This window comes from Nuphar pumila, chromosome 2, assembly GCF_984573655.1.
Source record: "Nuphar pumila chromosome 2, dmNupPumi1.hap1.1, whole genome shotgun sequence".
Lineage (NCBI taxonomy): Eukaryota > Viridiplantae > Streptophyta > Magnoliopsida > Nymphaeales > Nymphaeaceae > Nuphar > Nuphar pumila.
Genome location: NC_143250.1, coordinates 21,158,337 through 21,173,483, shown reverse-complemented (window position 1 = coordinate 21,173,483; position 15,147 = coordinate 21,158,337).

Genomic DNA, 15,147 nt, shown 5'->3' with positions numbered 1-15,147 from the left:
TTAGGTACTTGAATTTTTTTTTAAATGTTTGAAAATGTTCCAATACTTTTGATTTCAAGATTAGTTCCATCGACCGTAGAAACACAGTGTTATAAAAAGATTTTGTGCATTCGGATAAGAGAGATTCTAAAGAGGTCATGTGAAAAGAGGCACCATAGTCAAGAATCCAAAAAAGCATGCCTAGAAGAGAGAAAGTAGATACGGCGGCACTGAAAGTGGATGTAGAGGAAGTCTTAAGGAATTGTGGAAATGCTTTCATTAGACGTTTAATAGAATCCTTAAGTTCTTCTCTCATAGTACCTTCACCACCTTTTTTGGGTGACGTTTCTTCAACGGTTGCTACCTTTCTTTTTAGCTTAGGACAATCTAGTCTAATGCATCTCACCTCTTAAAAAAAATGACAAATCACATTTCTTCCTCCATTGTTATATGTTCATCCTTCATTGTTGTTTCTCAAAAATTAAGGAGGTTTATATGCTTTAACATTATTACCGGGTCTTAACACGGCAAGAAACTCTTCCCTTTCTTTTGTCATGCTAAGTCAGGTCTCGGCTTGGTATATTTCTTCAAGCACATCATCAATTGAGGTAATTTCAGTCATATACAAGATACTAGACCTAACTTGCTCAAATTCGGGTCTTAACCCAAATAGAAAGAAAAACAAATGTACCTCCGCAAGTTGCTTTTGCCCATACTTAAGTTTTTAATAGCGGAGCCCTCCCATATAGGTTCAAGCAAGGCTAATTCATCCCAAAGAGGTGAGAGAGTACCATAGTAGTCTCTCACACTCTTATCTCCTTGTTTAACACCTAGAATCTTTTCTTGTAAAAAGTATTTTCATGCCAAGTCTTTTTGCATGAACATACGTCTAAGAAAAAGCCATGCCTTGCCTTTTTAAATTTAATTATGTTTGCCGCAATCTTGAGGTCCATGCTATTAATAAACCAAGAAAGAATTTGGGCATTTTCGGCTTCCCATTCTTCCATTTTGATGTAGTGTTATTTGAGTGCAACATTTCTTTCTTTATCATTGAGAATCTTCACTTGGTCACTATCCTTTTTGGTGAGTATGAGTTGTGGTTCACATGTGGTACCACTCACATACCCCCATAATTTCTTCCCCTTAACGTGGTGCTCCATAAATGTGGTATTTCATAGTGGCGGCCCACATCAAATAGTTGAAGTCATTTACCTTGAAGGGAATCACCGTCATGGATTCTTTTTTGCCCATTTGGATCGAGTGAGACTTTGCTTGTGGATGGATCTTCCTTAGCAATCATGAACTTTTGGAGAAGAGTTACACAAATACAAGAGCCTTAAGCTCTAATACCATGTAATGAAACAAGCGAAAATACCAAAGGGATCCTAATAAGGATCAACACAAATACAAATGAAGTACACAAGCACTAATTCATCTAAAGATGATATAAAGTGAGAACAATCTCAAGAACATAACACACAAACACAACTAGCCACTAAGGGCATACACAATAGCCACTAAAGGCACACACAACACAATGTAAAAATATAGGATTCACTTAAGAAATGCTTAGAAATTGGGCTAGCCCCCAACGGTCATATTTATGATCGTTGGGAGCAGCCCAACAGCCATAAAGTACACAACAATAATAAAAAAATAAAAAAAGATACACAAGCCTGTAATAGGCTGACGCCTATACATTGGTGAAATGACTGAAATACCCTTGATGGGTATTTCAGTTTACATAAAACAGAAAACAATAAAATGGAATATATATAGATATTTTAACAGTCTCCTCACATAGGGCGTCACTTATAGGCTACCCATAGGCAATACCACAGGTTGATTATGTTTTTTCTGTCTAAAGTTGCATCCAATAAACATTGAGAACCTCAAAATACAAAGCAATTAAGGCCACATCTGCTTCACCCAATTTGTTGAGGAAATAGGCTGTTGTCATAGGAAAATTCTCGTCTTCCTCATGGGACACAAGAAATGTGAGAAACATTTCTTACAATTAATAAAAGAAATAGTTCATGTTGACCAAGATTTTTATGAGAAAACGTCACCACAAGCTCTATGGGAAGTATCTCTCATTGTCTTCTTATGATGAGAAAATTGTGTGAATGAATACTAAAGGGGTGTTTGTTTCACGCTCATTTCATACGAAAAAGCTCAACTTCATATGAAAATGAGCAGCTTCTCAAGACAGTGAAATGAACACGCTTGGGGAGGGATTTTGTGGGGGCCAGAGTCAATGGGGATGCCAATTTCCCGCTAACCACAGGTTTCATGCGAAAATGCTTCCATACCTCCCCCCCCTAGGGAATAATTTTGACATGAAATCGGCATGCGGAGACAACCCTTACTCACACAGTTCTTATGCCTCGTCTCTCTATCACCATTGCCTTGCAGCATTTCCTCTACCATGTAAGTTCTCCGTCTCTGCAAATCTTACTTATCTCTCTGTTTGCGTTGCAGAAAAAAACCATTTCTCTCAGTATCGGGGGATGCAAGGAACGATCTTTCCTTCTGTTGCAAAAATCCACTTTTTATATCTGTTGGGATTGTACTAAACCCTCCCATTTCTTCTCCGTTGGGGCTGTAGAACCCCCCCCCCCACACACACACACACACACACACTCTTCATGCATAGCCGAATGGGGTTATTCCATGTGGGATTTTACTTACCTCTTCACCATGAAAACAAACACATCCAAAATTATTGTTTCCTGTGAAACCCATTTCATATTATTTTACTTTCCCCCTTGAAATGAATTTCACATGAAACCCAATTCTCTCTGTCACCCCCTAAGGATGCTCTCTTCAAAACAAAATCCTCCACAAGACCCACGTTTCCATTTTGCACAGAACTTATTGGAACGTTATAAAAAATTTCAACCAGGGTTCCAGCTAGATTATCTGCACCTCACTCTATGGTTGTCTCTTGTGAAGATGCACTCTCATTGATAACCACTAAACTCTGGAATACAAAACCATAATTGTAACCATTCTCAAAACCCTACCATTTCCCATCTTCCTGAACCTCATATCCTCTCATTTAAAGCTATTTTCATGGAGCAAGCTGAGGATCATCACTATGAAAAATCTCCCAAAAAAACATAAAATCTGAATTTTTAGCTGACCTTCATGAACCAAGGAACCGAAAGATCACAACACAAAATGGAGTCAGGTTCTTGATTCTTTTCTCACGTAAAACAAACAAACAAAAAACCTTTTTATAAAACAAAATCAAAAGGTGGTTTCATGAGAAAACCTCTTCATATGATTTCATTTTCATATCAAAATTAAATCTCATGAGTAAATCTCTCCCAGTGAAACAAATGTGGCCTAAGGGATAGTGTCAAAAAATCAGTCATTATGTAATAATTCAATGATGTGTACCATTGGATTTGTATACACTATATGAGAGCAGAACGTGCAGTATATTTTTTGTACTCTTGGGTCTTTATCTGTATGAATTGGTGCTATCAGTATTGTGCCTCGTATATTATGCTACATATACTGTATCACTGTATCAAGCCTCAAACCGAAACGATACTGCATCAAGTATCACCAGGTATATATATATAAACAAAATCCTTAAAATCTAAAGCATACCCCCCAAAAAATGGATTTAACATCATTCACTCAATAAATTGCAAAAACATGTATTAAAATATAAAACCCTTAAAATCTAAAGCGTACCCGAAAAAAAATCAGATTTAGAATCATTCACACAATAAATTACGAAAATAAGGATTAAAATATAAACCCCTAAAACCTAAGCATACCTGAAAAAAATTCAGATTTTGCATGCATTCACTCAACAAATTGCAAAAATAAGGATGAAGATACAAAAAGCCCTAAAATCTAAGCAAGCACGAAAAAAAATCGGATTTAGCAAACCCTAATCCTAAAATCAATTAGGTTTGCTCTAACCATGAGAGAGAGAGAGTACCTGGCAGTGCGTCGTCGCCGGGCATGCTCGTCTCACTAGAGGCACTGGAGGGAGCAAGAGGGGAGGAGGTGGATGAGAGGAGAAGAGGGGGAGGTGTCGTTGTCAGGAAGGGTGTCCTGCACCGTTTAGATGCCACTTCTCCAGGGGGAGCATGGAACGATGTGGGACATGCTATCCGTGTGTCCCTACGTGTCACACGTTTGCATGAGCACATGGGCCCATGCCTTGCGGGGACTGTAGACAGGGTTGTCCCCGCAATCAAACGGGCCCCCAAAAACTTTCATTATATTATAGTTTGGACCACTTCTATACAACTTTTGAAATGTAGATATACTTTCAAGTGTCACTGATAGCATGCGATTGATTTGATATATTTCCATGCACTGCACCTGCCCAATAGTCTCTAGTCACACGTCCTCAAAAGAACAAAGCTCTAGCAATCTCCAACATATGATTGTTTTCCTCTTTGCTACACCATTTTGCTCAAGAGTATAAGGGCATGCTTTCTGATGTTAAATTTCTTTCTTTTTTTTAAGTTTTCAAACACACCACTAACATACTCTACACCCGAATCAGTACAAAACACTCTAATTTTAACAAAAATTCAAGTCTCAATCATCACACAAAATTTCTTGAAGATAACAAAAAGTTCATTTCTATTCTCCATGAAATAGAGTCTATAAAAGTGACAAAATATGAAGAACCACCCTTACACAAAATGGGTAAAAGACATTCAAAATGACTTTGACTCCTTATCTCTCATCCCAAATGGCAAGGCATGACCCTTTGCCAACGTACAAGTTTTACATTCTTCAACACACTTAGATACTGCTAACTCTGATCTACCCAAACTCCTCGAGGCTACCAAGTGTTGCAATCTAGAGCTGAAAATATGCCCCAAACTTTGGTGCTACAAAACTGACTCATCTACCACAACGGCACTTGGATCGGCTCCAAAACTCCCATGTTTTTCCATATCTAGCCAATCCAAATAATATAAATCCCCTCTTCTATGGCCAACTCCAATACCCTTCTCGAACAACTGATCTTGCACAACACATTCAATAAGAGAAAATGTGTCATTATAATTGTATTTAGTGGTTTGGCCAACATAAATAAGATTCATCGCTAATAAGGGTATGATAAACTTGAGAGATGTTCAATTTGCAACTAAGATAGGAGTTTGAAAAAATGCAACCTATCTTTGAAACTGACATAGAAGAACCATTTGCCGTGCCGAAAACACCACTGCAGGGTTGATGTTAAGATAGACTCATGAGCCATCATATGACATATGACATGATGGCCCTTGAGTCTATCAACCATCCTTAAGCACAATCTAAGATACCTGCAAAGGACGTACCAAAGGAAGAAGAAAGAGCAAAGGAAGAGGGAATTGACCAGGTTTGGGCGGTGGGGCCCTATATTACCGCCTAGGCTGGGACCGCCTAGGCTTAAGCCTAGGTGGGTCCACTTAGTTTTTTTTTCGTTAACTCTATTCAGCTTATAAAAGGGGGAAAAGGTCCCTTTTCCCCCTTTTTCACCTCTCTCTCTCTCTCTCTCTCTCTCTCTCTCTCTCTCTCTCTCTCTCTCTCTCTCTCTCTCTCTCTCACGCTAGACCTTTACCTTATTTTAGGTTGTGTTTCATTTTGTCTATACCTTGGACAGGTTTTCTACAATTTTTATTTGCTTGAAAGATGCTTACAGATTTTTTTTTGTACTTGATGTATGATTTCTAAATGGGTTTTTTTCTCTTACCATGTCTGCATTTTTAGCATCATCATAATGTTGTGTGAACTTTTTAAGTAGAATTTCTGAACTATCCCTTTTTAGTTTATTATGTGTGCTTCTGATAGAGTTTATAAATTTGCTATCATTTTGTAGTCAAATCATCACCCATCAAACACTGAATTTGTTGTTGATGTTTTCCCCCTTTTTACATGTTAAGCTTACTTGATTGGTGCCATTAGATGACATTCCATGTATCAAGAACTAAATTTTGTGAGTAATGTGAAAGTGGGATTTATGACACCTGCCCATTTGTCAACTTCATGGAATGTGGATGTCACGATTCAAAAACCAAAATTTGTCATAGTACATAGTTGTGCTTTCAGTTCCATGAATAAAACATGCTAGAAAAGGTTTTTGTGGAATGTTTTGCATGATTTTTGCATTGTCTTATTGGTTTGTTTAATCAATTGTTCGTTTATTCTTAATTTGTTTGAGCAAGTTATGTAATATAATTGTTTTACGGTGTTCAACGACATGTTATTATTTGTCTATTGCTTACTGTTGATTGATTTAATGTTGTATACACGTTTCTTATTAATTTTAGTAGTTTGTTTACATATTTTGTATGTTTTTTTTGTTTTTTTATTTGGGGTACTGCCTAGTCCGCCTAGGCCTTTTTAGGGGCTCACCGCCCAGGCTCCGCCTAGTGCCTAATGACAACTTAGATAGTAGCTGACTGAGCGGAAAGCTGCAATTGAAGAATTTGTTGTTGTATCTTCTCTAAAAACAGAAGTTGGCTACCACTTGACTGATCTGAGGAACTCTCAGCAAAGAGCATTATATGCGGAACACCAACATCAATGTGGTCATCTTTAGGCTTAGTGCTCTCACCATCAGAAGATAATGCAAAAGCTATGCCTTTTTTTTTCCTGAGAGCTGAGCAAGAGCTTTTCATGTGACTAAAGCCTTTACAATAGTGACATTAAATAGAGCTTAATCACCTCTACCACCAGATCTGCCACTTGATTGTTCAAGAACCGTCATAACAGTGTCACTCGATGGATAGGCTCCAAGAGACCTTATTTTAGTCTCTTCCGCAATCAATTCAGCTAAAGCATGAGTAATTGAGGGCAAGAGAGGTGCAGTATGACACTCCTCACACCATCAAACTTCGGTCATACAATTTTTGTTTGCTTGAAAGACTCAATAGTCTGGTTGTCTCCTTATGCTGATTAAGTAGTCCCATACAAGTTTGGCATGAAGCAGTGTTGTAAGTATATTGTACGATACAATACGATACATATCATTACTTTTTGGAAAATCGATACGATAAAAACTTGCATCGTAATACAAGTATGTATTGTACCTGTATCGAGTGTATCGTATGATACACCCCTGTATTGTATTGTATTATATTGTATCATATTGTATTGTATGATACAGGTCATATCGTATGATACAGGTGTGCCACACTTTAAAAAGGCCAAAAGTTGTCTTTTTTTCATTTTGGTTTATAATGTCCTCTTAAAGGCCGAATTCCTCATTTGTGTAGAGGTCATTAGAGGGGAACCCACACACCCTAGGAGTTGTAAGAGCGATTTGGGAGCCAATTTGTATGCAAGGGAGAGGACTTGCGGTTTTCTTGAGTAAGAGTGCATTTGTACCATTTTTCATTGAAGGAAGTGGGTTAAGGTAAAAAATCTTTATTCTTTGCTTCTTATTGAGTTTTTTTTTTTGGAAAATGCCATAAGAGGATCTGATATGGCAATGGGGCACTCAAGTAATGAGTGAAAACTGGTTAAAAATCAAGTGCAACTATTGGCAAAACACTTTTTCGGGTGGTATCACTCGATTGAAACATCATTTAGTCGGGACACATCTTAATGTTGTTGCATACACGTCAAGAAAATTGTCGAATGTCGTGAAATGACAATGTTAGCAATTACTTAATGGTCTGAGAGGAAAAGGACAAGAGAGATAAATGAAGTAAAAATAGGGGTATGCAGAGCCCTAGGAGGATGTGTATGACGAAGATGAGCTCCCTACTTCTGATCCTACAACCCCTAGCATAAGATCAAAAGTAAGAAGTTCTGCAGCGAAGAGAAAATGTATAGTTGGTGCCAGTAGTACTAGTGTCACCACAGGTACAAAAAAACGAGGAAGAGAAAGAAGAGGAGGGAGTTCTTTGAGAGGAGGTAGAGCTAGAGGCTCTATTAGGAGATTTTTCCCTCCTAAGACTGCCCTTAGGGCATGACATTCGTGTTGCTGTGACTCCTCAACATTTAGTTGAGAAAACGGATGTTGTGGTTGAAAGATGGTTCTATGATGCCTGCATTCCTTTCAATGCGGCAAATTCCTTTCATTTTCAAGTTATGACAGATGTTATAACCAGTATCGGGCCTGTATATAAAATGTCTTGATATCATGCTTTGAGAGGAAAAGTTTTAGATACTAATGTGAAAAAAGTGAAGGCATATTGTGATGAGATGAGGCAATCATGGAGAGAAATTGGGTGTAGTATCATGGGGATTGCATTGAAAGGTTGAACCTTGAGTATATCATTCAAGAATGGAAACTTATGATAATGCATTGTATGATATGGGTAGACTGCAGTAGTGCAAAACCGTGGCACGATGCGTCCATGTAATTTATTTTGTCTATTTCAATTTCAATTGCATATTGTTATTTAGTTATGATGTTTTGTATGATTGAATCTGTTGTCTTATTGATTTCTCGTTTTCTTGTTTTTTTTCAGACATGTAGTTGGCCAGGTTAGGAAGTGGTGTTCCAAAACTGAGAGCTTTTGACATTCGGATTCTTAGCCAAACGTGTAGTGCAAGTGGATGTGAGAGAAACTTGAGTGTCTTTGAGCAAATTCATACAAAGGGAATAAATAGATTGGAGTAAAAAAGGCTCAATGACCTCGTCTATGTTCACTACAACTTACGACTAAGGCAGAGATATATAAAATTATAAAGTTTATTTGTCATTTTCATGTGTTTATTTAAAGTTTTTTTTATATCATTCAAAACCCAACTAATTTTAATGTTTTTATGTCATCTTTTTAGGCAAATCGAAAAGTTATCATCAAGGATGCACAAAGAACAATTTGATCCCATCAGTTTGAAACATTTTTTATGAATTGGATGCATAGGTTGAAGAAGAAGCAAAAACTTTTTTGAATGAAGAGTACCTTCAGTGGATCAACATGGAAGGACTACAAGAGGTAGATAATGAAGACCCATGTATCTTGGAAACGATGTAGATGGCGAAAGAGGAAAAAAAGAACTTGGTTATTTTGTTTTTGTTTATGTAATATGAAAGTATGAGTCTTGTGGCATATTCTTAATTGCAAGAAATTTAATAATTTGCATTGTTCTTGTGAGATATGCATGCAATATTATCTATGATTCTATATTAGTTGATGTTACGATGATGTCTTAAGCATCATAGATATAAATGCTTCATATGTGATTTTATGGTTGTATTTTATGCAATTCATCATTGTTTCATGTGATATAATTTTTTTAGATTTTTTGGAAATTTTAGAAAAAAAATTATTAAAAATTTACGATACAATAAGATACGGTCTTAATTTGGGCCCGACCGATATGGGTAACAATACGATACTTACAACCTTGGCATGAAGTACACTTATCACACCTTGCCTATATAGTTAAAGCGCAGACTAGGTGTCTAGTTGGGCTAGTCGGTAGGGAACCTAGGAATCGGCCAGATTCCTATGTTCCAAAAAAATGAAACTTTTTTCGACTAGGCGCCCTTAGTCGGTGCCTAACTTTCCCTCGCCTAGGCACGAGGGCAAGAAAGTAATTTTCTTATTTTAATGTGAAAAGACGAGAGGGTAGGGCAAGGTTATAAAACCCTTTTCCCCTCTCTCTTACTCTCTTTTTCTCTCTGCACTCTCGCTCTCTCTTCTCTCTCGCTACTTGTAGTTGCAGACTCGCAAATCGTTCATCGCCCTCCGTCATCGCCCTCACCACACCGTCGTCGCCCTCAGCCCGCATGTATGCTTCTCCCCTCTCTTCTTCTTCTTCTTATCTCCCCCTTCCTCTACCTCTTCTTCTCCTCTCTCTGTCTCTCTTTCTCTCTCCCCATTCCTCTGCCTCTTCTTCTTCTTCTCTCCCCCTTCCTCCGCCTCTTATTCTCCTCTCTCTATCTCTCTTTATCTTTCTCTCTCCCACTTCCTCTTCTTCTCCTCCCCTTTTCTTCTTCCTTTCCTCTCCTTCTTTTCCTTTTCTTATTGTTCTTCTTCTTCTCTTCCTCTTCTTCTTTTCCTCCCCCTTTTCTTCTTCTTTTCCTTAGATGAAGTCTTTCTCCCCTTTAAAATCTCTTCTTCAATCTTCTCTTTAGGCTTGGTATGACTGATACCATATTCAAGCTACCATGTGTATCCATGGAAGAACAAAAAGAAAGAGCTAAGAAAGGATAAGAGAAGCACAAAACTTTATTAGCAAGAAAAAAATAGGAGTTACAACCATATACGGGTCAACCCCCCTTGGATACACTATAGGACAAATTTTGTTGACCTCCTAACCTCTTGATAGATTACATAAATACCCCTAATAAATAATATTATGTACAAATAAGTGGGGTAGCACCAAAGTTGCAAGTCAAGAAAGCGGGAGCAATTCGGGAAAAAGAAGCGGGAAGCAGAAGCTGGAAGCGAGGCACTTCCAAAATTTTAGGAAGCAGGAAGCATAGGACGACTTAGAAGCGAACCAAGAATCGTTCGACCTAGGAAGCGAGGGGGAAGCGAAAAAAGAGAAAAATAAAAATGAAAACACAAAAAAAATAAAAAAATAAGGGGAAGCGAGCTTTCCATAAATAGGAAGCACGCTTCCCAATTTTTTTTGTGCTTCCCAGCATGTTTCGTAAGTGCCACATTTTGCGCTTCCGAAATGCGCTTCCCTATGCTCTATGGTGCTTTCGGTAACCCTCGATAGCACCAAAGTCTAGTAATATATATGATACAATTATATTACACTATTCAACATATGACACATTCAAAACCTTGACTAATCAAGGTAGAGGTTCTAAAAGGAGGAATCTAATTTGCTAGTTACAAGAAGAAAATAGACATGACTAATAGAGGTAAGGACAATACTAGGTCGTGTTTCTTTTTTAAAAGCAAAGAAATTCTCCTTAAATGAAACCGTAGAAAGTGGCTCTACTTCTGGATCTAGATCTAATTTATAACTCTTAAAAGAGTCCCAGATCCAAGTCAGTTTGGGTATCTATGACACTAAATTCAATGGCAATAAAAAGGATAGAAAGTTTTAATGTGCAACTTGTAAAAAGGTTGGGTTCTAACCCTAGTGACAAATATCGGCAATATTTTCAAAATATCATGAAAAAAACATGATATATTAGCTTGTCGTTTAAACTTTAAAATGACGTGATAATTTCAATAAAATGTAAATATCGTGATTTTATCACGATATTTACATTTTAAACTTGATATTTTTCATTTAGAAAACATAGACAACTAAATTCTTTAAGGTTATTTAAGATACATTAAATAGTGTCTTTTTTGGGTGAATAAAGTCACACTTTACTAAAAATAATTCATTACCCTCCTTCTCTCCCTCTCTCTTTAAATGCCAATAAAGTTCTTTCCCATCCACGAAGAATGAGAAGCATTTCCAAAAAAATCCATTGTTGAAAAATGTTAAGAATAGAAAATTATTACCTAATATCCAACTTTGAAAATTGAAACCCTTTTATTTTAAGAGGTTTAAATTTTGAAACATGACCTTGAACCCGTTTTATTTTTTCAAAATTTTATTTGTTTTATATATCTTAAATTTTATTTTATTTATTTTATCCAAGCTTTTTTCGAACAAAAAGTGATAAGAATAAATTTTTCAAAATTTCACGATAGAAACACAACCAATAAATTACCGTTTTAAAGTTTTGTCACATGGTTCCATCCAACTTCAACTGAGATTCACATTTTTTACCCTATTCTAGACCTAAATCTAATAAAAATTAAACACATATGTTCAAAATCCAACCCAAGACCAAATATATACCACAAATATCCAAAAATGTGGCTTAAAATCCACTCCAAACTCTGATCAGTTAGTGTCCTTATCTACTATGCCTTCTACCATGGAAACTTCTATTTCTACCACATCTTCCTCTAAAAGAGACCAAATTACTGCTTGTGAAAGTATATGAGTACTGTTGTATTTGAGGCTCTCTTGCTTGGACATAATGCTTCATAATATAACAAGAGTGAAAAGTAGGAGATAACAGTCTTCATGACAAACCCATAACAAAGCTCCCATGTGTCCATGACAAGTAATCTATGTCATAGTCATCAACCACATGCCCAATTATTGCTAATCTCATCCAAAATACATCTAATCTCCTTAAAATCCAATAATTCTTGTCAAATGTGCATCGCACTTGCTTGTGCAATTGTGCATATGAATCTGACAGTGCCCCCCTTAGATTGACTGCAATAGGGAGATGCACTTGAGACAAGGTATCTTCTGATAATATAGAATTAATCCACCTACTTAGGCCGTGATCTCGAACCATGCACTTAGAATATGGATTAGGACACATAACCATCTCTCTTTTTCCCTCTCTTAGTCCTCTTCCTTTAGACCAATTTCAGGTGGATCCTTAAGTTCTATAAATAGTTAAAATATGATCCACTAACTAAAAGTGTCAAATATGTGGAAAACTCCCTTCCAAGTGAAATAGTTTGAACTACTAAGTTTCATACTTATTTTAGGAAAGGACAATTGAGTACTATAAAAATAGGAGGTGGACTGAAAACTTGAGGAGCAGGGGTATTGAGAATCATAGAGGATGATGAGCTTATTAGACCAAGCAAATGGTAGTCACATGGGAATTTTCATCATTCGGCATTGTGGAGCACGTCAAGATATGTATTGGTTGTGATATATGTCAATCTATATTGGTTTCAGTTGTTTGATTTTATTGTACTCTTATTTTGTTTCAGTTGCGCAAATAGCTTGTATGATACTACTTAAAGTGGCACTGTTGTTACACATTATAGTGTTGATTCTTTGTACCACCCTAATTAGGGTTTCCCATATTAATAAGAATGATGGCATGCTTAGTTATCAAAAGTGGCACCTAGGCGCTGCCTAGGCCACCTAGGTGGGCTAGGCGCAGGGCCTAGGCTTATGGGTCTCAACGGTAGGGCTCAGTTTTCTCGCTAGGCATGGGAACATGGTTGTCTTTTTTTCTCTTTCTTTCTTCCTTTTTCTTCTCTTCTTCCTACTGCCCAACCCCTATCTTTTCTTTCTCTCATTTTCTTTTTCTTTCTTTCTTTCTTTCTTTCTTTTTTTCCTTCTTCTTTCTCTTTTCTTTGTTTCCTTCTTATTTTTTTCTCCTTTTCTTCTTCTTCCTCTTGCCCCTCCACCTTCTTATTCTTCTACTTTTTTCCCCTTTTCTTTTTTCCCTTTTTTCTTTTTTTCCTTCATTTTCTTCATTTTTCCTTTTTGTTTTATTTCTGTTCTTCGCATGTATATCTGGGTTTTCAGCAAATATATAAATATAGTCACTAGAATATGAGAACTAATGTGTAAACCGTGATTTTCATGGATTTTTTGTTCTTTTCTCTTGAATCTAACTGTATGGATGTGATCTACATGCTCGGTTTTATAAGAACCCGCTCTTGAATCATCCGATTTTGATGCATAAACGAGATTTTTTTAAGGCTTTAAAATCAATGACTCATAATCATCATAAATATTCAAGCATTCAAAATTCACATTTTTTCATCGAAAATACATGATCCAACAGTTGATTCCTAGAAAATTCACCATGCCAAGCACATCCACATAGTTGGATTTACAAAAAAACATTGTAAATGCCCATATTTCTAGTTCTCATATTTCAGTTCTCATATTCTAGTGATTCTATATATATATATATATATATATATATATATATATATATATATATATATATATATATATATGTGTGTGTGTGTTGTGTATCTTTTATATATATAGTTATATATATGTTTTTATAGATACATTATACAATATATATTGTATAATGTATCTATAAAAACATATATATAACTATTTATATGTGTGTGTGATGTGTATCTTTTATATACATAGTTATATATGTTTTTATAGATATATTATACAATATATATAGGGAAAGGGCACCATTCAACCGGTCCAAAATCTACAACTAACGAAAATCGGACGGCTCCCCTTCCCCAATGCTTGAACATCTCATTGATCAGACCTCATATATTTGTTCTTTATAATTTTTTTAATAAGAAATATGCTTTACACAAAGACTTTATAACATATACGCATGTTTTTCAAAACGTGAAAAACATATAGCTTGCAATGCATTTAAAACTTTACAATACAAAGTATTGTGGGCCGTTAATTTTTAGTGCTTTCAAAAGTGCATTTAAACATAAAAAATTCATAATCTAAAACATGTTGCTCACTAAATGAATGATAAAAATCTAATATGTAAAGTCCAATTGAAGAAAAACTCGTTCGTTAGAGAAGGAACATCGTCGATTATCATCGATTGTAGATTTTGGACCTTCCTTTGATTGGATGGTTCCCCCTTCCATGATTATCATCTGCATTATATATATACACACAATGTTCTGTAATTTTATGAATTTTGCAATATGTTACTTTGAATTACACACTTATACTTTATTCATAGTCACAATCAGATGTTTGTTACTAAATTTAACTATTTATCATAATATTTCTAGTTTTCTTGATGTTTTTTTCAGTCCCACCTAGGCTGACTAGTCCTGCCTAGGCCTCAATTAGCGCTTTTGACAACTAAGAGGGCATGCAGCCTCCACACTATGAAACACAATTTGGAGTTAGAATATAGTCACAAATCTCATTCTTGGGATTTTCACCACAAGTGAAAATCTCATAAGAAATTAAAAGCATTTGTTTGTCCTTAAAAAAAAGGGAAAATCTCGGTATATTCAAAGTTCAAAAAATAAGATAAATATCAGCAGAATCACACATATTTTTTGTTATTTTAGTAAGATGATGCTATAAAGTTTTGTATTCTGCTTCCGCTATGGATAAAGCAACCCTATGTTGTTTCTTGCTTTTTCATGAAATCAATTAGCTTCTAAGAAAAACACAAAAACTAGTAGTGGAGAGTCGATCCCAAGTAGAACCTTCAAAATCAACATCACAAAAGGCTCTTAACTTTGTGTCGAATGAGGACGAGAAGAACGTTCCATAATGCATTTTGTTTCTTACATACCTGATGATCCTGAGTACAACGGCTAAGTGAATTATCCTAGGAGCACTCATAAATTGACTGACTACATGAACAACATAGGTAATATATGGCCTAGATATAGTCAAGTGTATGAGACTTCCAATAGGATCTTCTAACTTAACACCATTTGTGGCTCTCATTTTCAAATTTGCTTCCATGGAAGAATCAACTCTTTTTGA